Source organism: Ambystoma mexicanum, chromosome 3p, assembly GCF_040938575.1.
Source record: "Ambystoma mexicanum isolate Mex_15411 chromosome 3p, UKY_AmexF1_1, whole genome shotgun sequence".
NCBI classification, from domain to species: domain Eukaryota; kingdom Metazoa; phylum Chordata; class Amphibia; order Caudata; family Ambystomatidae; genus Ambystoma; species Ambystoma mexicanum.
Genome location: NC_090925.1, coordinates 483,961,886 through 483,984,589, shown reverse-complemented (window position 1 = coordinate 483,984,589; position 22,704 = coordinate 483,961,886).

The window sequence follows — 22,704 nt, the reverse complement described above, 5'->3', positions numbered from 1 at the left end:
TGGGGTGTACACGTGGCCAATGTTCACATGTGATGTGTACAGGACACTGAGGGTCACTTGATTTCACATGCATGTATTGAGTGCATGTCCCTACTGACACACACACTTACACAATGCTCCACCACATGTTCAACCACCCTTTCATGCCCACACGTGCACACAGATTGCCTTCTCTGAAGTGCATGATCACTTACCATTTGGGGATCGTGTACATGCATCAGTAGGTTATTTTTGTTGCTTGTCCTTTTTATATGGTGCTCAAGGTGTATCCCCAACACAATGGCTGCTCACTGTGCTGTGTGCTGAGAGGTGTGTTGCAGGAGACACACACAGCACACGGGTTAGGGATTTGCAGATTTGGATTGGCCAATGTGCATGCCAACAGGCATTCTGACTTTTGTTGTTGGTACCGCTGGTGGCATGCATTTGTGTGTGACTTTGTATGTGTGGGTGGCTGTTGGTCAGTTATTTCATCTGATTCAATGTCAGGTGTGATTGTCTCAGGCCTATTTCCATTTATCACGTGTCACTTCATATGTAATTGGTCATGTGTTGTGCTTTTGGTTTCCTCTTTTGCTGTTGCATGCCATGTCATGGTGTGGCCAACAATGGTGATGTGGGTTAGGAGGGTTTGGGTGACATACCACTGATTGTCATGGCCTGTTTTGCAGGGGGGTGGTGTGATTTACAGCTTGCATGTGTTCCTTTTGGTCACACAGGATTGGTTATGTTTAGGTAGCTAGGGATGCACACAATGTGGCCCTTCCGTGGCAACATTCTCAGGGTGGTAAGGTTGTGACAGTTGACTGTCTCTTTGTCATCATCGATTGTCACCTGGTATGTGCCAGGCCTGTGTGCACTCCGCAGGGGTGGGAGTTTAGGTGAAAAATGTGGCCACAAGCTGGGTCCGGGCTGCCTCACCACGTGCCCTTTCCCCTCCCATGAGCAGCGCCTGTGCCTGTGGTTGGGGATGTGGGGCCACCACCATCTCCACCGGTATGCCCCACCGTGTTGCAACATTGTGCAGGACACATGCTGCCGCAATGATCCTGCACACTACTGGGGGTGCATGTAGTAGTTGGCCACCAGAGCGGTCAAGGGAGCGAAAGCGTGACTTGAGCACTCCGAATGTGCGCTCCACTATGCCCCTGGTTGCAATATGGGCAGCGTTGTATCTTACCTGGGGTGGTGTGATGGGGTTCCGTATTGGCGTCATCATGTGGTTGCTCAGAGGATTTGCACTGTCCCCTGGGGAGGTCATAATGGTTGTGATCAGTTGGGTTTGTGCATTTGTCTGTGTGTGATATTCATGCATGTGCACAGACATTTGCACTCACCAATGAGCCATGTGTCGCCATGCTTCCCAGCTTCCAGGTCCCGGCTCAGGGTGGACATTCTGTATATGAAACTGTCATGGGTAGACCCAGGATAGTTTGCATAGACAGAGGTGATGATTCCATGGGCATCGCATACAACCTGTATGTTGATGGAATGCCAGTGCTTGCGGTTTCGATAGATGTGCTCAGTGGCCCTAGGTGGACATAGGGCCACATGGGTGTAATCTATGGCACCAAGCACTTTGGGGAAGTGTGCCACCCTGTAAAAGTCCTGGACCATGGCCTGCCTTTCTGCGGGTGTTCTGGGCATGTATATGTGCCTGTGGAATGAGGGGTGCGCAGTCATGATTGCCAACACTTGGTGTAGGCAGCGTGACTGCGTGGCCTGTGAGACACCCCCAACTAAAAATGCAGGACATTGAGCACCTTTTCCAAGGGGCTCAGTGCTTGGGACCACAAGGTGGATGATGGAAGGTCATCCTCCAACTCCCTGACCAGGTCTAGGATGATATGGGGAGGAAACCTGTACCTGCCATAGACCTGGCCATTAGGCATCCCAAAAAGGCTGGTCCTGGGCAAAAGAATGCGGGCCCTGGCTATTCTCCTCCTCCTGCGGTGTCCCACGATCAGTGCTGCGAGAAATGGGACATTCATCGTAGCTGTATATACGCTTTTGTTGTTTGCACACGCTTTTATACTGCGCAGGACGCTTCCGCCTGCCTTTGTGTGGCGGACGTGTTTACTCCTGTGCGTGCCTTTTGGCGTGCAGGGGTTTACCCTATTCGATTCCATGAATACGTGTTGTTTGCGTGTGTGTGGGCGTTCCGTGTATTTCCCAGCAGTCCTTCCCCAGTTACGCCTTCTTTTTCATGCGTTGTTCCCCATTCCGTGTGTTCCGCCCACTTTTTGGTGTGTGCGTTACACGTTGTGCGCTTTCGCTGTGCATGTCGTGCACAGTGTTCGGGATGTTGCAGTGACGTGCGCTCCCGAGTGCGCCATGCACGAATTTGGCGCACATCCCAGGGAAAACACGCGCAGGGCCTTGCATGAATCGCACGCATGCACGTGCGCTTGCTTTTTCACGCTTGCGCCAGCTTGCACCACGGATTTCGATGCACATTTGTTCCATGAATGAACGTTGTGTATCAGGGTGTAGGTTATTGTGGCAAAATGGCTGCTGCCCTGACTACAGGAATACAGGGATAAATAGTGGCTAAACCACCTACTCACCCCCACACTGCTACCTAACCAACAATGATCACAATCATAAAGGTAAACAAGACAGAACACAATAGTACTAAAAACAAAAAGAGAGACTCAGGGTTTTCACTTTGAAAGGGGTTGTTCCCGAAAAAACATGGAAAAGACAATACAGACCCATTCTACAAGGCATTGTGACTATAGAATTTGAACAGTGAATCATTCAAATTAGAATTTCAAAACAGACAAGGTGTGATTTGTTTATAAGCGCATAAGGTCACTTATTGGCATAATTGTCATAAGATAATAGCAGACTACAGAGAGGTTATAGCTAAAATACATATTTTATTCTCATATTTTATGTTTCTAAAAGAAGATACACATTTTAATAAATACCACAGGAAATTGACGTGTGCTCCCTGTCAAAATGACTCATGCAGTGACCAAAGAAGGTATAATACTGAATCAAATTGATTTTTTTAAAGCGTTACAGTTGCTAACCAACAATAAATGCTACCAATATCCTAACATATATTTGTCATACTACCACATCTTAATCTTCATTTACCCATGTCACGTTCATGTGGTGTTAAACGCCAATCAATGGTTAATGATACAGCTGCTCATATATCCAGCTGTCTTTAACCCGTCATGTTTCATTCCTCCTTATGTATCTATGCAATAACCAGAACTTGTTCAGGGGTACTCGTATCTAAAAATGGGTTCCCTTTACAACAAAACATTCTGGTGTATGGTAGATCAAATGATGTTCCACAGTAACAATGTTTTTTTAAAGCAGAACTGCTTTCTATGTGTTCAGCTCGGGTGGGTCAAATGCCTATTAAATAGGTACTAGCGTAGGCTAAGGGAAGAGCAACTGTCTAACTATTTCCAGACATGTCTTGGTACAAAGTATAATTCTCTTTACCAGCCCATTCTATCTCATCACAGTTCGAGGTCTTGATGGCTCCAATAATGGAACGGCTAGCAGTAGTTCATCCAGTACCATGCAGGGAATCGCACCAGCAATAATTCGGATAGTCACCAGCAGCTTCCAGTCCACAGATGCCTAGGAAACCATGGTTACTACGGTCCCAACACAGTAGTACACCTGCTTTGCCTCTATTGGTAACATTCATCAAGGCAGGCTACACTCTTAGAAGGGGCGTGCACCAGCCACAGTAGCAACCCAAGAATCCAAAACAAACGAATAACTAATAAAGGTTCTACAAAAAATTACTATGGGTCTTAAAGATAGGGTTAGATGGGTGATCCATTCAGCAGCAATGTCTGAATGAAGAGTATGTCTTCAGAAAAAGGTAGAGAGTCAGATTTGACAAGTTAAAGGGTCCTTCAAATGTGAGCCCTGAGGACAGGACCACAGCAAATACATTGTAGCCTTGTTCTTTCAGCTCAGAGGTGTCAAATCATGCTTCAAAGTGCTTCCAGAGGCAGTGATTCAGTGTTGGGTTGGTAAGTTGGTGAACTAGGTCCAACACACGGCGCGGCTCACAAGTAGTAATGGCACGTGGCATGAAGAGGCTTGGGACAGGCATGCAATGTCTGGGTCGGTGAAGCTCACAAGGGCGGAAATCAGGACCTAGCTACTCCTTAGCTTCTGGGTTGCCGGGAGGCCCTGTTTGGGTTCTCCAAGTATAGTCCTTGCTCAGTATCTGCATGGCAGGAATATTACCAGAGAGCACCGGAAGGAACTGCTACGTACAGTGAGCAGTTTGGCACCATACATGCCCCATGGACATGGATGGTTGGGGACAAGAGATTATCTCTTGCTTTATTGATTGGAAGTCTCTCGCCTTCAACTATCTGGCCGATTACTTTGGAAACAGACTGTACTCTGTAACGGTTTATTGAGATGCCACCCTCAACAGAGGGAGTCCCTTCTCTCCCAACACAAGGCGTGATGAAACAAACTGTTTAACAGATTCTTTTAACAATGGGCCAAGAACCAGGCCAGTGTGCAGAAAATATATTTCTATTTATTTAAATTAAAAGTAATGGAAATTCGCAAGAAAATGTCAAACACCACTTTTTCCGTGGCACACACAATAAACTTCTCTCAACATGAATCACAAAAGTGAGTTGAAAAGAACACAAATCCCAATTGTTTACTTTCTACAAATTTCACTTCAAGAAATAATTAAACTGATCAATAACCAAAGCAATTATAAATGTAGTGCTGTGCAATTTTGATTTTCCTGTGGGCGTGAAAGGCTGGCAGTAGGGTTTCAAGAATGGTACAAATACATATGGCAATTATGATTTTACCCACATTTTTGGTTTAAAATAAACACGGGGTGATTTAGCGGTTTGTTTTTCAGATCCCCATGCTTTGGTCTGTGTTGGGGAAGTCAGACAGAAAAATTGGAATGATTTGGGGAATTTTGATTTCAGACCCCCCTCCACTGAAAGGCCTGTGTTGGGGAAGCTGGATGGGATAGGAATACAAGTGGGACATCAGTGGTGTCCCGCTAAAAGACCTGTTATGCATTTTTCACCCCCCCCACTATGCCTGTTCCAATAGATGCATGGTAATGGTTCTCTGTCCTGCACATAATAAAGCAAATCCTGTCTCTGAATTCAGGGCGCACATTGCAATGTCCAGCAAGAGTATGAAAAAGTGCACATGAATGCAGGCACAGCAAAACAGACATTCAGAAGCCCTTTGTGAAACGGAGTGCAACTCACTACTTTCTCCAAAAAGGTTTTGGCAATCTTACCTAGTATCCATTCAGTCTTTGTACAAGTGTGGGTCTTACAGAAAATCACTCCTGTGTTCTGCTATGAAAGAAAAATATGTCCGGGTATCATAGTGCCATTTATTCTAGATAGCATTAATGCACTTCCCTTTATGTTATCTTATGTTATGTTACTTTGCATTTATATAGCGCCTTATGTACCACTGGTATGGTCTGAAGGCACTGGTAGGTTGAACGCCCTCGGGAACCGAAGTTCAAGTCAGTAGAGAGAATAGAGAGAGTCAAAGGTGCATGTGAGCACTGGCTTTGTGTGCTGCTGGTGTGGCATTCGTGTATTAGCTGCTTCATAGCGGTAGGTGTGGAGGTTGAGAGATCAGGGGTATGTGTTTGTTCTGGCAGGTTTTATCCAGACCGGTTCTGGCTGCGTCAGGCCTGAGGAGAATGCCTGGCTGGCGGGTGTGAAACCAGCAGTGATTAGTTAGAGTGATGTGGAGTATGAGGCAAATGTTGGTATGAGAACAGCTATACCGAATGGTGTCATAGTATCTCTGTGTTCTAGTTGAATGGTGGTGTAAAGAGGAGAGTAAGCATGGTGATGTGATAGGATGGTTTACATGCTCTTTCAAACATTACACACACTCCAAACCATTCCACTCACTCCGAACCATTCCACGCACTCTGAACCATTCCACGCACTCCAAACCATTCCACGCACTCCGAACCATTCCACGCACTCCGAACCATTCCACGCACTCCAAACCCTTTGACGCACACCGATCCATTCCACGCACTCCGAACCCTTCCACGCACTCTGAACCCTTCCACGCACTCCGAACCCTTCCACGCACACCAAACCATTCCACGCACTCCGAGCCATTCCACGCACTCTGAGCCATTCCACGCACTCCGAGCCATTCCATGCACTCCGAACCATTCCACGCACTCCAAACCATTCCACGCACTCCAAACCCTTCGACACACACCGAACCATTCCACGCACTCCGAACCCTTCCACGCACTCCGAACCCTTCCACGCACTCCGAACCCTTCCACGCACACCAAACCATTCCACGCACTCCGAGCCATTCCACGCACTCTGAGCCATTCCACGCACTCCGAACCATTCCATGCGCTGCGAACCATTCCACGCACTCTGAGCCATTCTACGCACTCCAAACCATTGCACGCACTCCGAACCATTCCATGCACTCTGAACCATTCCACGCACTCTGAACCATTCCACGCACTCTGAACCATTCCACGCATTCCAAACATTCCACGCGCTTCGAACCATTCCACGCACTCTTAACCATTCCACGCAATCTGAACCATTCCACGCATTCCAAATCATTCCACGCACTCGCTCTACGCACTCATCCCTCATACGCACTCACCCGCTCTTATGCACCTCTCCCCCCCTCCGCACTCATTCGATCTTATGCACTCGTCTGCTCTATACATTCCTCTGCTCTACCCACTAGTCTGTTCTATACACTCCTCCGTTCTTACACAATCCTCCACTCTACACACTCCTCCATTCTGCACACTCCTCCATTCTGTGCACTCCTTCATTCTGCACACGCCTCCGTTCTGCGCACTCTGCCGTTCTTCGCACTCCTCCGCTCTGCGCACCCTTCCGCTCTGTGCACCCATCCGCTCTGCGCATCCATCTGATCCGCGCACCCATCCGCTCCAGGCACTCATCCGCTCTATGCACTCATCCACTCCATGCAATCGTTCTTTCCACGCACTCATCTGCTAGATGCACTTGTCAGTTCTACAAAGTGGTTCGCTCATAGGCACTCATCCGCTCCGTGCACTCATCTCTCTATACATTCATCTGCTCTATACACTCATCCGCTCAGTACATTCATCTGCTCCTGCTTTCTAAACACTCCTCCACACTTTTGCACTCATCCGCTCTGCAGCTACGTCCGCTCTACACACTCATCCGGCGTACACTCATTCGATTTGCACATTCATCTGTTCTATGCACTCCTGCGTTCTAGACACTCCTCCGCACTTATGCACTCATCCACTCTACACAATCGTCCGCTCTACACACTCATCAGCTCTACACACTCATCCGCCCAGTACACTCATCTGCCCAATACACTCATCCGCTCAATATACTAATCGGTTCTATACATTCATCCGTTTTATACACTCATCCGATCTACACACTCAACTGTTCAACGCATTTGTCTGCTCAGCGCGCTCATCCGTTCCATGCGCTTCATCCATTAATTTCTTCTGCTCCATTCACTTCGTTCATTCATCAAGCATTATAGATTAAGGCCATGTCACTTGTCATACGCACTGGATCCATTCCGGGCTCTCTATCTATTTCATGCACTACTCTCGTCTCGGGTACTTGAATCTTCAATTCTGTACTTTCCATTTATGCCATGCACTCATGCGGTCGGAGTCATCTGTCTGTTTACTCATCAAACTCTTGTATTCATCTTTCCATCCTTTTCTCTTTATTCATTTCGCCCGTTTTGATCATTTTGTCCATTGCACTCTACTTCTATTTAATTAATTTATACTTCCTTACTGTTATTGTATAATTTATTCTTTTTATCCACTTCACTGCTTTGGTCTATTTTACTTCTTCTATTCTGTTTGTCCTTTTAGTTTACATTAGGGATTATTAGTTGTTGATTTATCACATTGATCTTGATGTTGTATTGTTATTTGTCTTATTGTTATTCAGGATCTAGTAGTTTGTTGGATTGGTGTCATTGCGCAGCTGTTATACTGTTTGGGTAAGTTTGCGTACGGGTTGGTTTTTAGGGGAAGAGCAAGGTTTTCAGTAATTTGCGGAAAGTCATTAGATCTTCAGTTAGGCGGATGTGGGGTGGGAGTGCGTTCCATTGCGTGGGGGCCAAGGCTGAGAATGATGATCCGCCTAACCTGACTGAGTTTGTTTTAGGTATGACTAGGAGGCCGGCTGAGCTTGATCTTAGAGGACGTGGAGGGTGATAGGGTTTTAGTTTGTCTTGAAGATATTGAGGTCCGGTTTTATGCAATGCTTGATGAGAAATGCATATGGTTTTGAAAGTCACTCTTCGGGCCACTGGAAGCCAGTGCAGAGTCTTAAGGGCTGGGGAGATGTGGTCTCTCGGGCCAAGCGCAAGTAGCAGTTTGGCTGCAGCATTTTTTGGGCCCATTGAAGTTTATTCAGTTGGTAAGCGTGGACTCCGAGGTAGAGGGGGTTTGCTCCATCTAGTCTTGATATAACAATTGATTGGACCGTGGAGAGTCTGTTAGGAAAGGAGAGATATGGAAAGATGCGCCTAAAAGTTTTAAGGTGGTAGTGGCAGGACTTTGAGACGTTGTTGACTTGGCGCGAGAGTGTTAGGTCAGAGTCAAGGATGCATCCAAGGTTTTTTACTGAGTTAGAGGGAGTCTGTGAGTTGCCCATGGCGGATGGCCAGGGTAGTGGGTGTGGAAGAAGTTTGGTGTTGCCACATACCATGATTTCAGATTTGGAGGGGTTTAACAAGAGGTGGCTTTGGGTCATCCAGAGCTCTATGTCAAGGAGGCAGGAGGCGAGGTCTGGTTGGCAGTTGGGTTTTGAGTTCAGGAGTTTTAGAATTAGTTGAGTGTCATCAGCGTAGTTGTAACACAGGATGTTGTGTGAACGATTTATTGGTGGGAGGGTGGTCAAGTAGAGATTGAACAAGAGGGCAGATAGGCATGCTCCTTGTGGGACTCCCATGTCGACTCGTCGGGCTTGGGAGGAATAGGTGGAGAGTATCGTTATTTGGTACCTATCTTTGAGGAATGAGGCTATCCATTTGAGCGCGGTTCCACGAATTCCTATGGAGTGGAGGCGGTCAAGGAGGATTGAGTGATTGATTGTGTCAAAGGCGGCAGATAGGTTGAGAAGGATTAATGAGGCGCATCCCGCGGAGTTTTTACGGCCATTCCAGATTGAAGTTATGGTGGTTTCAGTTCCGTGACGGGCTCTGAAACCTGATTGTGCGGGGTCAGGGAGATTTTTGGCTTCAAAAAAGGCATTTAGTTGGGAGTAGGCAGTTCGGTCAATGAGTTTGGCAAGGAATCTGGTGTTTGAGATGGGGCGGTAGTTTTTGGATCGAGAGGGTCGAGGGAAGGTTTTTTTAAAAGCAGTTTGACATGAACTATTTTGAATGCGTCGGGAAAAATACCTGAGGAACGGGAGTCATTTATGATGGATCTTGCGTGTTCTCCTGCGCAAGTAGAAGCAAACATTTCTTTGAGGGTTGTGGCCAGGCACGGGTCTAGCGGAGAGCTGGATGGTTTGGGGGAAGAGAGAAGCTTGAGAAATTGGTCGGGTGATATTGGACTAAAGGATTGGAATGTTGATTGCGTAGTGGTGTCAGGCAGAGGTTTGGCCGGTATGGGGGGAGGGTTGCCTGTTGGATGTAAGAGAGCCAGTTCGGTGGTTAGTGCATTTTTTCTTTCGAGAGCCGTGGCGTAAAAGTGGAGAGAGAGTGAGTCGCACAGTGATTGTAAGGGGGTTGGGACGGTGGTAGAGCATGCCAGTTTGGTGAATTTGGAGATCATTTTGTGAAGTTCTTTGCTGGGGTTTTTGCAGTTTAGGATTCGGGAGTTGTAGTGGGCTTTTTTTTGCTTTCCGGATTTCGGCCTTGTACTGATGAAGGTGACGGGCCAAGGTGGCTCTGCTCTCTTGGGTTTTGTCTTTCTGCCATTTGCGTTCTAGGTATTTATATAGTTGTTTAGTGGCCTTCAAGTCAGGTGTGAACCATCTAGGGAACAGGCCACGGCAGGCTGATGGTTTACAAGAGGGTGTGAGTCGCATTAGTGTGGTGTTGAGCCATGAGTCGAAGGCGTGGCGATTAGTCATTTATTGAGTTGGCAGGTAGGTGGAGGACACTGGAGGAGTGCGTCGGCTAGGTCAGGAATGATTATGAGTTTTTTTAAGCATTTGCGTAGATCCGGAGGTTCAGACTCGAGTACGGGAAACGGGTCGGGTGAGCAGATGGCAAAAGAAACAATGAAGTGGTCAGACCAGATGATAGGGATGGGGGGGGTTTAGATGTATCCGGTTGTGGGAGCTAAAGATGGCATCAAGAGTGTGTCCTTTATAGTGAGTCAGGCCGTTTATGTGGGGTTGGAGGTTAATCGCGTCTAGACCGTCAACCAGAGAGTGTGTCATAGGGTTGGTGGGGATGTCGAGCCATATGTTGAAATCTCCAAGAAGGGTGAGGTTGGGATGGTTTAGTTGAAGAGTAGCAATAGAGTCGCAGAGGTGGCTTGCAAATTGTCTATCGTAGCCAGGTGGTCTGTAGATTATTATGAAGGTGTGTGAGAACGACAGGGAGAGGGATAGTTTAACGAGGAGTGATCCGCAGGAAGGAATGGAAGGTTGATTGTCGATGACTGAGGTGTGGAAGTGAGACTTGAAGATGAATGCTATTCCCCGCCTCTAGAGGGACAGTTCAGTGGGATGAGGGAGTAGTTGGGGGGGAAGGCTTCATAGGCAATTGGGGCAAAGTCGTCAGAGAACAAAGTTTCAGTGATGAAAGGCAGGTCTGGTTTGTCAGAGGCGAGAAGATCAAAGATGCTGTGTCTGTTTTTTGCTATGGATCGGGCGTTAAATATGATGCAATTCACTTCAGTAGGTGGGGTTGGTGTCAGAGCTGCGGCGGAAGGGGGTGGAGGGGAGAGGGTGGAAACTGGAGAGAGAGAGCGGTGGGGTGATTGATGATCGATGGGAAAAGTGGGCGAGCAGAAATGTTGGCGGGTTTCGGGTGGGAGTGGTTGGATGTGTGTGTTAGGGTGATTGGGTTTGGCACGGGGGATTTGGAGGTGGGGTGTGGGCGGTTAGGAGTTTCAGTTGCAGTCAGTCAGAAATTGAGGGAGAGGGCTTTCAGGAAAGGTGAGGCGAGAGGGGATGGCAGTGATTTGGGGAATGAGGTGGTGGGTCGAGACAGGGGAGGCGATGAGTGGTGAGAGTTTGAGAGGGACCAGGTACGTTTCCTCTTTAGTGTCTTTTTTGCGAATGGTGTGTGAGAGAGGGTATGGGGCTTTGAGGGGGAGAGGAATGATGCTTCTGTTCTTGCTAGGGCTAGGCGTGCAGTTTTTAGGGAGGGGAAGGGGCGTGGTTGGCGGGGGATGATGGTGGGGGTTAGTGGGAAAAGCGGGGGGTGCATGATTGCAGTGCAGGGTGTGTACGGCATGATAGTGAGGGGAGCGCGCATGACCAACGTGGGCTGGTCGGTGGAGGGGATCGGGGGAGCAGTGGTCGTAGGGTGGTTGGTTCGCCATCATGCCCCTCTGGCTTGGTGTTTGGAAAGGGGAAGGATAGGGGATGAGAAGGAGGGTGGGAAGGTATGGGAAGGGGGGGACGGGAGGCAAGGCTGGCCGGAGAGTGGAGGCGGTCCACGATGGTCATTTCCTGCAGACCCTGGTGGGTTGGGTGCACTCATGGTTAGTAGGTGCTATTAGGTGTAGTTTCAGGTGCGATTTGCACTTTATCGGACTTTATAAGTTCTGCTATATTATTGGGAGATATTAGTCTTGGTTTCAGTGTTCTACTGAGCAGGGTGGTATTATTCACTTATTCTAGGTTTTGGTGTATTTAATTGTAACTAGGCTGTAGATTTGAGGCCGTTTTGAGGTGTAACTATACCCTAGGATATGCTGCTAGGCGGTCTATTTAGTTGCGACTACAGCATAGTTACGCTTTAGGGTAGACTTTCTTGTAGCAAGCTGGAATACGGGTAAGCTATTGGGAGAAATTGAATGTAGTAACGCCACAGGTATGCTTTTAGGTGGACTTTTAAGTGCAGTCGGGGAGGACTATCTAGTTGTAGTTCTAAATTCAGTCAGGGCGGGCTATTAGGCACACTTCTGGATTCAAGCGAGGGGCGATAATAGGCCCACTTTTAAATTTGAATTTTGTAGGTAGGATATTAGTGCTGCTTCTATATTCAACTAATAATTCAGCGCTAATGGGCACACTATTGCACTAGTAGTTCAATGCTAATGGGTGCACTGTTGCACAGAGAGGGATATTATGTACGGAGAGGATATTAGGCACACTTCTAAGTTCAATTTGTACAGAGAGGGTTTTAGGGATACTTCTGAATTCAGCTAGGGCGCGTTATTAGGCACACTTCTAAATTCGGGCTACTAGGTCTACTTCTGAATTTAGCTTTGCACAGAGAGGATATTAGGGACACTTCTAAATTCAACTTTGGACAGAGGGGATATTTAGGCACACATCTAAATTAAAGTTTCGCACAGAGAGTGTTTTAGGCACACTTCTATATTCAACTTTAGACGGAGATGATATTAGACTATTAGGTACACTTCTAAATTCAACTGTACACAGAGATGATATTAGGCACACTTCTAAATTCAGCTTTACACAGAGATGATTTTAGGCATACTTCTAGATTAAACACATTTTTAATTTCTGCGTCGCACGGAGGGGAAATTAGACACAGTTCTAAATTCGGCTTTACACAGCGAGGATATTAGGCACACTTCAACTTTGCACATTCAAGTCTGTGCAGAGTGGGTATTAAGTACAGGTCTAGATTCAACCAGGGCAGGCAATTATAGGCACAATTCTAAAATAAACTTTACTCAGAGAGGATGTTAGGCACACTTCTAAATACAAGACTTGCACAGAGAGGGTATTGGGTACAGTTCTAGATTTAACCAGGGGAGGCAATTATAGGCACAATTCTAAAAATAAACTTTACTCAGAGAGGATGTTAGGTGTGCTTCAAATTTCAAGTCTTGCACAGAGAGGATATTAGGCACACATTTACATTCAACTTTCACAGAGGGCTTATAGGGCCCACTTCTAAATTTAACATTTTACAGAGAGGCTATTGGGCACACTTCCAAATTCAACCCTCACAGAGAGGCCACGGGCCACACTCTCTAAATTCAACTCTCGGGTACACTTCTAGATTCATCAGAGCACGCTAATAGATACACTTCCACTTATGACTTATGACTTGTAAAGGACTCAGTTGCTTCCTGAAGGTAGGTCTGCGCCCAATAAATACCCTGATAATAATAATACCAGTTTCCTTAAGATTGTCCACTCTTGATATTGTGCATAACTTGATGAGTGCAAACGCTGATTTCAGTTATACATTTGTGAATAATAGTGCTTCAAATACAGGACGCCAAAAGAAAGTTTGCCAGTGTACAATTTACTTAGAAAAAATATACGGAAGAAGGAAAATTCTTGTCTTCATGTAGCCATTAGCACAGTCTGATACTGTACACAATGCCTGCTTAGTAGTTACCTGAAATGGGTGTTTATCTGCAACTTCAAGAATCCCACCCACTCGTCCCTTCACCGTGGACTGTAACATGAGTGTGATCCAGATTGACATGCTGCACATGGTGGCCCGGGTGAAGCACAGTTCATTTATAAAGGGACGCTGTTTAGAGAAGTCCCTGGAAAATGGCTAGCAGATTGGAACATAATACAATGTTGTGTGTTAAACAACAGATGTGGGGCAGAAGAAAGGCGCGAGGACTTCGTTTTTCTTTACCCGCGGATCTTGTACCTCCTGGTCGGCCATTTTCCGCCAGTTACCATGACAATGTTAACAGGAGTTTATCATTTTCCCATGCCTTCAGAATACTCATGCGGGTCATTAGTGTTATCGGAAATGAAAGAATCGGCTTTAGGGGCATTCGTGGGGGCACTGAAGCTGGAATGTTTATATGCCTACTGGGGCGACGCTGTGTTATTTTATGTAAACATGTGTTTCTGTTTAACAGGAACGATCAATACGGAGGCCATTTTGCAATCAGTTGTAAAGGCGGACGCCGTCACCCTAACATTTCCTTGATTTAGAAAAAGAAAAGAAAAACATATTTAGACCGAACAATTTCTTCCTGAGACCACACACGATATTTCTTGGACAGGAATTCCTACACTGACATCTACTTTTAGATTGTGGAAAAAGTAACAGCATATAATGCCATACAAAATACCGCATGTGCAATTCTATGCCCAGCGGGGCTTACTCTTCTTTGTGGACACATATTTTTTGAAATTAAACAACAATTTCCTTTCAGGGACACAGGCTTTCTCTCAACCTCTCCCAGTATCGAGTACTGTGCAGTGAGGCGTTCTTAGTTTTATTATTTCTTGGCGTGACGCATTTATACTGCACATGCAATTCTATGCCAGGCCCTGTTTATTCTTCTATTTTTACTATTTGTGGGCATATTCTTTTAAATAAACTTAATTTTTCTTAAAGTATCCGTGCTTTATCTGAACCTCTTTGTATATAAAGTATCGTCGCATTAGGCTTTTCTAATAATATTACTTCTTCTCATGAAAAATTAGTGTTTTTTTTTTTAAAGGAATAATATATCTATTAATATTCAGAATACACGTTAAATGTTTCCTTTGTGTTTAATGCTTCCAGCTCTAATGCCCGGCCTGTCATCTGTCTCGTTGGCCATTAGCAGGAAATATGTTTTACATTGGCATTGGTGATGCTTTTTTTATTGGCCGGCCCTGCCCCCTTATCAATGGCTTCAGGAAGCAGCATTAGCATTTTGTAGATAAGAGGCCATCCCAGATGTGCATTTCAAAGGAACTGCAGCTACTTATTAAGGCAAAAAAAGAACTTTTATTCTCAAGGGAGTTCAAAGGAATAGTAAAATTGTGGTCATAAGTTACAAAGCGGCTTACTGCCTGTCATTTTAGGCATTCCTACCAAAACCAAAGGAATGCACATCTTATAATGTAGTCACAAAAAAAGACAGAGCCTCAGCTTGAGAACATCATTATGCCTTCACCATAGCTCTTGGCAAATACATTCAGTTTGGGTTGCTTTATATGAGTGAAGACTTTGCACATGACACCCAGGCCTGTTTTTCAGTGAAAGAAGATACACGTGTTCTTAAGTAAAATAACCAAAGTACGTTTTTGAGATGTCTGGGCTCACACCTGAAAGCTACTTTTGTTGTAAACAAAGTGTAAAGCTTGAGACCACATCAGTTATATGGAAGTTATGGGCCTTCAACAAAGACAATAATGGGCCTCATTATGAGTTTGGAGGTAGCCATGCCTGTAGGCAGGCTACCTCCAAACTTGCGAAAAATCTGGCACCCGCAAATGGGCAATTACCGGGTCATTTCAAGGTTGGCGGACCCGGTAATTGCCCATTCGCTGGTGCCGGTAATAAGGGACTCCCCATCCCCATTCGGCCCCATAGGGCTCAATGGGAATGGGGAGGGTTGTAGCAACCGTACCGTTATTAACGGTACGGTTGCTACCATCAAGTTCTGCTAGTCTCCCAGATGTGTTTGGACTACCATTCCCATCCGGCCTGTACAGCATAGTCAATGTCAGGAGATCATGGGAGTTGTAGTCCGAAACATCTGGAGAGCCACAGGTTGCAGACCCCTGTGGGTGCTGGTACGGCCACCCAGTAAAACCTGGTGGCTGCAAGGACACCCGCGAGCAGAACTCATAGTATGGTGGTACGGTATCAACGGTGCCGGTAGCGATACCGACAACGTTGTTGCCTTACCACCATACTGGTAATGAGGACCAATGTGACGTATTTTTCATTCATCAAAAGGGGCGGGGGTTATATATCACAGTGCACAATAAACCAGCAGACATGAACACGCCTCACACCTTGAAAAGATTGCCCTCTTCCCTGCCTCTGCAAGAGGGTTCGCTGTGTATTCTTCTTTTCCTAGGACTGAATTGCGCATCAGTGTGTGAGTAAGGGGGCGATTCAGTCAGTGAGTCAGTCAGTCGGTGCTTACATTTCTATAGCACACAATGCTGTGTTGGAGGAGGGAAAGCCGAGAATTTACAAGTGTGGAATGAGGTAAATCGCACAGAACAGAGTCACTTGCAAATCTCACGATTGACGGATGAAAAGTTTGGAATTAATCATAACCTCTGGCATTCCTATGTTCAACCTCCAGGCCATCATTTTTCAGGCTGCCATGTCATTACAGGAAGGAAAGGCGCATACTCAAAGCAGCTTTTGTTCTTTCCCAAGAGGGTCGGTCTTGCCCAAAAGCCCTACTCTCCACCTAAACATGTCCCTTCAGCGTGGATTGTACACATGAGTGTGCTCCAGACGGACACACTGAACCTGGTGGCCCCGTTGAAATACAATGCATTTGTAAAGGTAAGTTGTTTAGAGAAGACCCTTGAAAATGGCGAGCACATTAGAATATAATAATACCACGTTTACTAGATGTACCCAAATCAGCTGATAATTGTGTAAAATGTAAAGAATTAAACCAATCACGGATCAGAGATCGTATCTTAATATGTGCTTTGAAATTTAGGAATGGAGTCTGGACTGAAAAGGATAGCATGCTCGCGCGGAATTTAGTGGTTGAGTCCCAAGGTGACAAGCCACATGGGCTCCCCTGACTTAAATACAAGAATTTGGCCTTCCTGTGTATATGGCAAGAGAATTGGTTTAATAGCCCCTCCCTCATCCCCGAAACATGCATGTAAAATTGTTGATGCATTCCTACTGGATGGTAGGGATGAGGAGCATCATTGTATAGGAGCGATTAAATTGGCTGTTGTGAAGTGTTCAGTATTTGCTATTTGGGGGACCCCTTATTATACCTAGATCTTTTCCATGTTTGGAATGACTGTGTTACCTAGTCACCAAATTGCATATGGAGCAACTCCCCTTAGCCGCAACAGTAGAAAGGTCAGAATCTCCGCTGCCAGGGTCTCCTCTATGTAAATGTGGGAGGTCCACGAAAGAAGGTAAGGTCAATTTCCTTTCATGTTGTGATTGGTAGAAGCCTTTGCTTCACTGTTTTTTCAATTACCACTGCTGGTTAAAGCAGAATGCGCAAACTATAGAGATGCCCCTAAATTTGGTGACATACACTAAATGCACTTTACAGATTAGGAATGATAAACTGGATATTTTAGATTGTATTTTAGGATCATATATATTTAACATTCCTACATTGTTTCAACTGATAATTTTTTATGTATGTATATATTTTTTAAATATGTTCATGTTAAAGTTAAAGGATATTTGTACCGCGCACTATCACCACCAGAGTGCTTCCCTGGCGCTCTGGTGGCTCCGAAAAAAGGGAGAGGGGGGGTTAGTTAGTGGGAATAAGCGGCGGCTCTGAAAAAAGGGAGAGGGGGATTAGTTAGTGGGAATAAGCTGGAAAAGTGCAAGAGAGCAGTGATGTGCTGTTGGCAGCCTCAGCCCGGTGGGTCCGTTGGCTGGGCTTGGGGTGTTTTGCAGCCGGTAGTCGTCATGTGCTGTTGTGCAAGTCTATGTGTGGTTTGTTTTGTTGTTGCAGTGTAGTGAAGTTTGTGTGGATTGCTGTGTTTAGGCTTGTGGTTGTGTTTGGTTAGAGTTTGAGAGGTGTATGCAGAGGGATGAAGTTGTTAGTGGATTGGTTAGTTGGCATTGCTGTCCTTGCAATTGTGTCTAGGTGTGAGGCCCGCTATCATTCACTACTCCATCCAAGCGTGGCACCCGCCATCACTTACAGCTTCATATAGCACATGCGAACACTCACAATCCCGTCCATGTCTCTATCTAGGTGCGATGAGGGCTGAGTTGAGGATGACATCCAAGTGTGGCACATGCTAACATTCATAATTCTATCTAGATTTGACATAAGCTAAAGTTGAGGATGACATCTAAGTGTGTCACATGCTAACATTCACATTTCTATCCCGATGCAGCGGAAGCTAAAGTTGAGGATGACATCTAAATGTGGCACATTTTAACATTCATATTTGTATCTAGATGTGACAGAAGCTAAAGTTGAGTATGGCATCTAACTGTGACACATGCTAACATTCATAGTTCTATCTAGATGGGACAAGGACTAAAGTTGAGGATGACATTTAAGTGTGGAACATGCTAACATTCCTATTTGTATCTAGATGTGATGGAAGCTAAAGTTGAGGATGATATCTAAGTGTGGCACATGCTAACATTCATATTTCTATCTAAATGCGACAGGGTTAAAGTTGAGGATGATATCTGAGTGTAACACATGCTAACATTCACATTTCTATCTAGGTGCGACGTAGGCCAAAGTTGAGGATGACATCTAAGTGTGGCACATGCTAACATTCACATTTCTATCCAGATGCGGCGGAAGCTAAAGTTGAAGATGACATCTAAGTGTGGTACATGCTTACATTCATATTTCTATCTAGATGTGACGGAAGATAAAGTTGAGGATGATATCTAAGTGTGGCACATGCTAACATTCATATTTCTATCTAGACGCGGCGAGGGCTAAAATTGAAGATGACATTTAAGTGTGGCACATGCTAACATTCATATTTCCATCCAGGTGTGGCGGAAGCCAAAGTTGAGTATGACATCTAAGTGTGACACATGCTAACATTCACATTTCTATCTAGGTGCGACGTAGGCCAAAGTTGAGGATGACATCTAAGTGTGGCACATGCTAACATTCACATTTCTATCCAGATGCCGCGGAAGCTAAAGTTGAAGATGACATCTAAGTGTGGCACATGCTAACATTCATATTTTTATCTAGACGCAACAAGGGCTAAAATTGAAGATGACATTTAAGTGTGGCACATGCTAACATTCATATTTCTATCTAGATATGACAGAAGCTAAAGTTGAGGCTGACATCTGAGAGTGGCACATGCTAAGATTCACATTTCTATCCAGATGTGATGGAAGCCAAAGTTGAGGATGACATCTAAGTGTGACACATGCTAACATTCACATCTCTATCTAGATGTGACTGACGTTAAAGTTACGGGTGACATCTAAGTATGGCATATGCTAACATTGTTACACCTGCCCAAATGTGATGTAGGCCAATCCCAATCATTCTATATAGGTGTGTCATAAACTAACACCGGCTAGTATGTTAGTATGTAATGGAATGTAAAATGTACACTTCACCCAAGAATGGATTTAGGTTGGTTGTCACAAATCTCTACAAGTATGTGTGGTGTAAATCTATGGCAGTCTAGGTTATGGAAGGTAAGGTAGAGTGGCGAGGGCTTTCCGGGGTAGAGTAATTGCTCTACACCCCACTCATGCCACACTTCAGTTCTGTTGGTGTCTGTTGGTTGCTGGCTTCCTTTGCTTCTCCTGCAGACACACAGAGACACATCTTGGAGCTGCCAGTGCAGGAGAAACCCTTTGCCTTGGGGTCCTCAGCCGCAGGGCTGCCATGGCTGGTTCAGTTAAGATCATGGGCGGAGGGAGGTCCGGGAGGCGGGCGGAGGGAGGGGAAGGGGGAAGCCGGGGTGAACGGGAACGGAGCAACACGAGGGGGCCTGGGGCAGTATGGGGACCCGACCATGGCCACAAGGTGGCAAGAGTGGAGTGGAGGGGCCCTGCAGCTCATCTGGGGTTGCCGTGCTGATAATATGTAGCATTGATACATTAATTCAATTTTAGTTAAAGTTTTAGGCTACCTTACTGATTTCTGTTTGCAATCATGTGCTTTTGTATAGGGACGTATTACTATGCGTGGATTGTTTTTCATGTCTCTTACTTTTATGCTGGTTTTTGCACTGACAAAAGTAAATGTGGCATTAAGCCACGAGACGACGGGCCAATACAACCCCAGGTTATGCCCCCGGGGCTGTAGTTACAGGCCTGAGCGCAGTGAGGCCCTTAACGAAGCCCCGGGGGCATTACGTGGGCAGTATTGGCCGGCCATCGAGGGGCTTATAGCCATTAGTAACCCACCCATTAGAACAGGGTACTAATAGCATTTCTATCTGTTCCATTTCGGAACCAAAAAAAAAAGGCAAATAAAATGGCAGCAGTACATTTTCCCTTTCCATGGCGGCCATCGGGAGCAGACGCGCTGGGAACAGAATTGTTCCCAGCGCATTCGCTCCCGAGAAAAGAAGGAAAAAGAAGGTAAGTGGGGTTGGGAGGGTGGGGAAGGGATCGTTTGGAGGGGAGGGGGATGGAGGGAAAAAAATAACTTACCTGAGTCCCCGGCAGGGGACGAAGGCAGCCTCCATCCTTGGGGAGGCTCGGAGTGGGGATTGCCCCGTTTCAAGCCTTTTTATTGGCTAAGGCTGCCCCGCCCCCCGCCCCCCGCTGGGAACTAACACAGGCACCCATGCCAGGTACTAATACTATGTATGCCTCAATTCAGCAACATGCAGATGATTATAGTGGTTCTCAAGAGCTGATGAGTGACAGATGAATGCTAGATTAAAACACTGGAGGACTAATTTACAAAAACAATATCAAAAATATTGCAAAGGCCTAGCACCACCAGTAAGATTGCACAAAACTATTTTGCAGCCAACTGATTCACAGAATAAAGTCTGTGCAAAGTCCAATGGCCCAAAGGAAAACCTGTAGCATCGTACATTCCCCGAACACGTTGCCAGCGCAGCTTCAATTCGCGCCTTGGGCCCACTCTGTGCAGCAATGGAGGCGCCTTGGATCTACACTGGGCCACAATGAGAACCGGTAAACAGTTGATTGCAGAGAATGAGTGGTGCAATGATACAGAAGGGCTCAACAAATAGAACAAGAAGAAGGCAAAGACAGTCTGTAAGTGCCCTATCATGCAAGTGCTCACCATAGAAACATCAGGATTACCAGAAAGAGGGACTACCAAATGGGAGTTACCCCAGCATACAGCAAAATTATGTGAAAGCCAATAACATCACAAACAAGTCAAATAATGGGACTTTTGATAGCATTATCTGTGCAGCACCTGGCTCTGAGGCAGCCTTGCTTAAACTAAAAGCTATAGTTGTCCCACATCCGTTGAAGCAACTGTGCGGCCACTGGATCCTCAAAGAGGAAACCGTATATGGCAAATGGATGAATGAGCAGTAATTGATGGCCACATGGGGTCCACTCTTGGTTACTTGACAGTTGCAAGCACTTCCCAAGCTTCAGTGTTGTGGTGAATGTGCCGTGTCTGAGGGAACAGTGGATGATTGCTGGTTAAAGGACAAATGTTTCAAGGGCAAGGGTGAGGAGTAATGATGAAAGGAGGATAGTCACAATGGACAGTGCCCCTGTCAGTGAACATAGGCAGCAGCCAGTTGTGCTGTTCCTGACTCCTGCACAAGTAGACCCAGAACAGCCACAACATGATGATACATCTAATGGTGTTTGAATACTCTGCGGAGCATTGTACGCGTGTGTTGTGGAGACAATCCATGCAATGCGTCATGACCCCAAGAGGAATCTCCCTTTGTTGCTCTCTTTGTCTATGGTGCTAATGTCTCATTTTCTCTTTGCACTGAACATCAGTACACTGTGTGTCGCACACACCTCCCTAGGGTGACCCTGGATGTAAGCCATGCAAGAAGCTGGCTAAGTCTCTCCTTCGGTACTGATACCTCAATTGTAGATGTTTGTGCCTTCAGTGTACTAGGCTATGGAAGTGCAAGGCTTCAGGGTGTGTTGGCACACTAGTGCCATTGTCAGCAACACTTTGAACATTGATTGGATAAGCAATTTGCAGTCATGGTACTTTCACTAACATCTCCTCATGAGAAGACGATGTTGCTGATGATTACTATGGCAGCCGACATTGGGAGTAGACTGAATTATCACAATGCCTGTGTGCTGCCTCACCCATGGACGTGGTTGACTGGGGTGGAATTATTTATGTGAAAGTCAGCTGTCACATTCACCAATATGTACAGTGTCATTGGACACCCACGACACAGGGTATTTAGGGTGGTAATGACAAGGAAGGCAAGGGAATCTTTTATGTGTGTTTTCTCGATTGTGTATCTTTTCTTGCTCGGAGGGTTGAGAAAGCACTGGGCACCTTCCTTCAGCCAATTCTTACAGGATGGTCATGACCAGTGGAAGACAGTGAGGATGAATGTGTAGGAATGAAAGAGAGACAATGTGGTGAACAAGTCTGTGAAGTCTGTTACTGAACATTGACTGTCCTTGGGTAGGAGTGAGATGAAGTTCAAGCTGACTGTGTCTGTAATTAAAGAGGGGAACCGCAAAAGAGCACTAACAACAAGCCAGTGTCATAGAGGTACATTACGGTGCATGTGCATGAACCATCGTGAATTAGAGGGATTCCTCTCATCATCTTCCATGGACGGTCTGAACATAGTAAGCAATAGCCAATGTGGATGAGGACTTCTGACCTGTGGGTGTAGGTGGTTGACATACAAGTGTCAGTCATGAAAGAGTAAAAGTTGTGTGTGGGGATCAGCTTCCAACATATGATATGTATCATGTAGTTGAGTAGGTGTAGGGGAACATCACTCCTCATGTAGCGGGGCAATTGCAGTGCATATACGCCCTATGGTGACATGTGAAGGGTAGCCTCAATGACATCTGCAGGATGTCTGGGAGCAGCATGGAGAGAGAGGGGCTGTTGAAATCATTACAATGAGGACACCAGATCTGTGAGACGAAGGGCATCTGGATGTGCTGCCACAAGGTCCTAGGTGCTTCACAAAGGAAGTATGT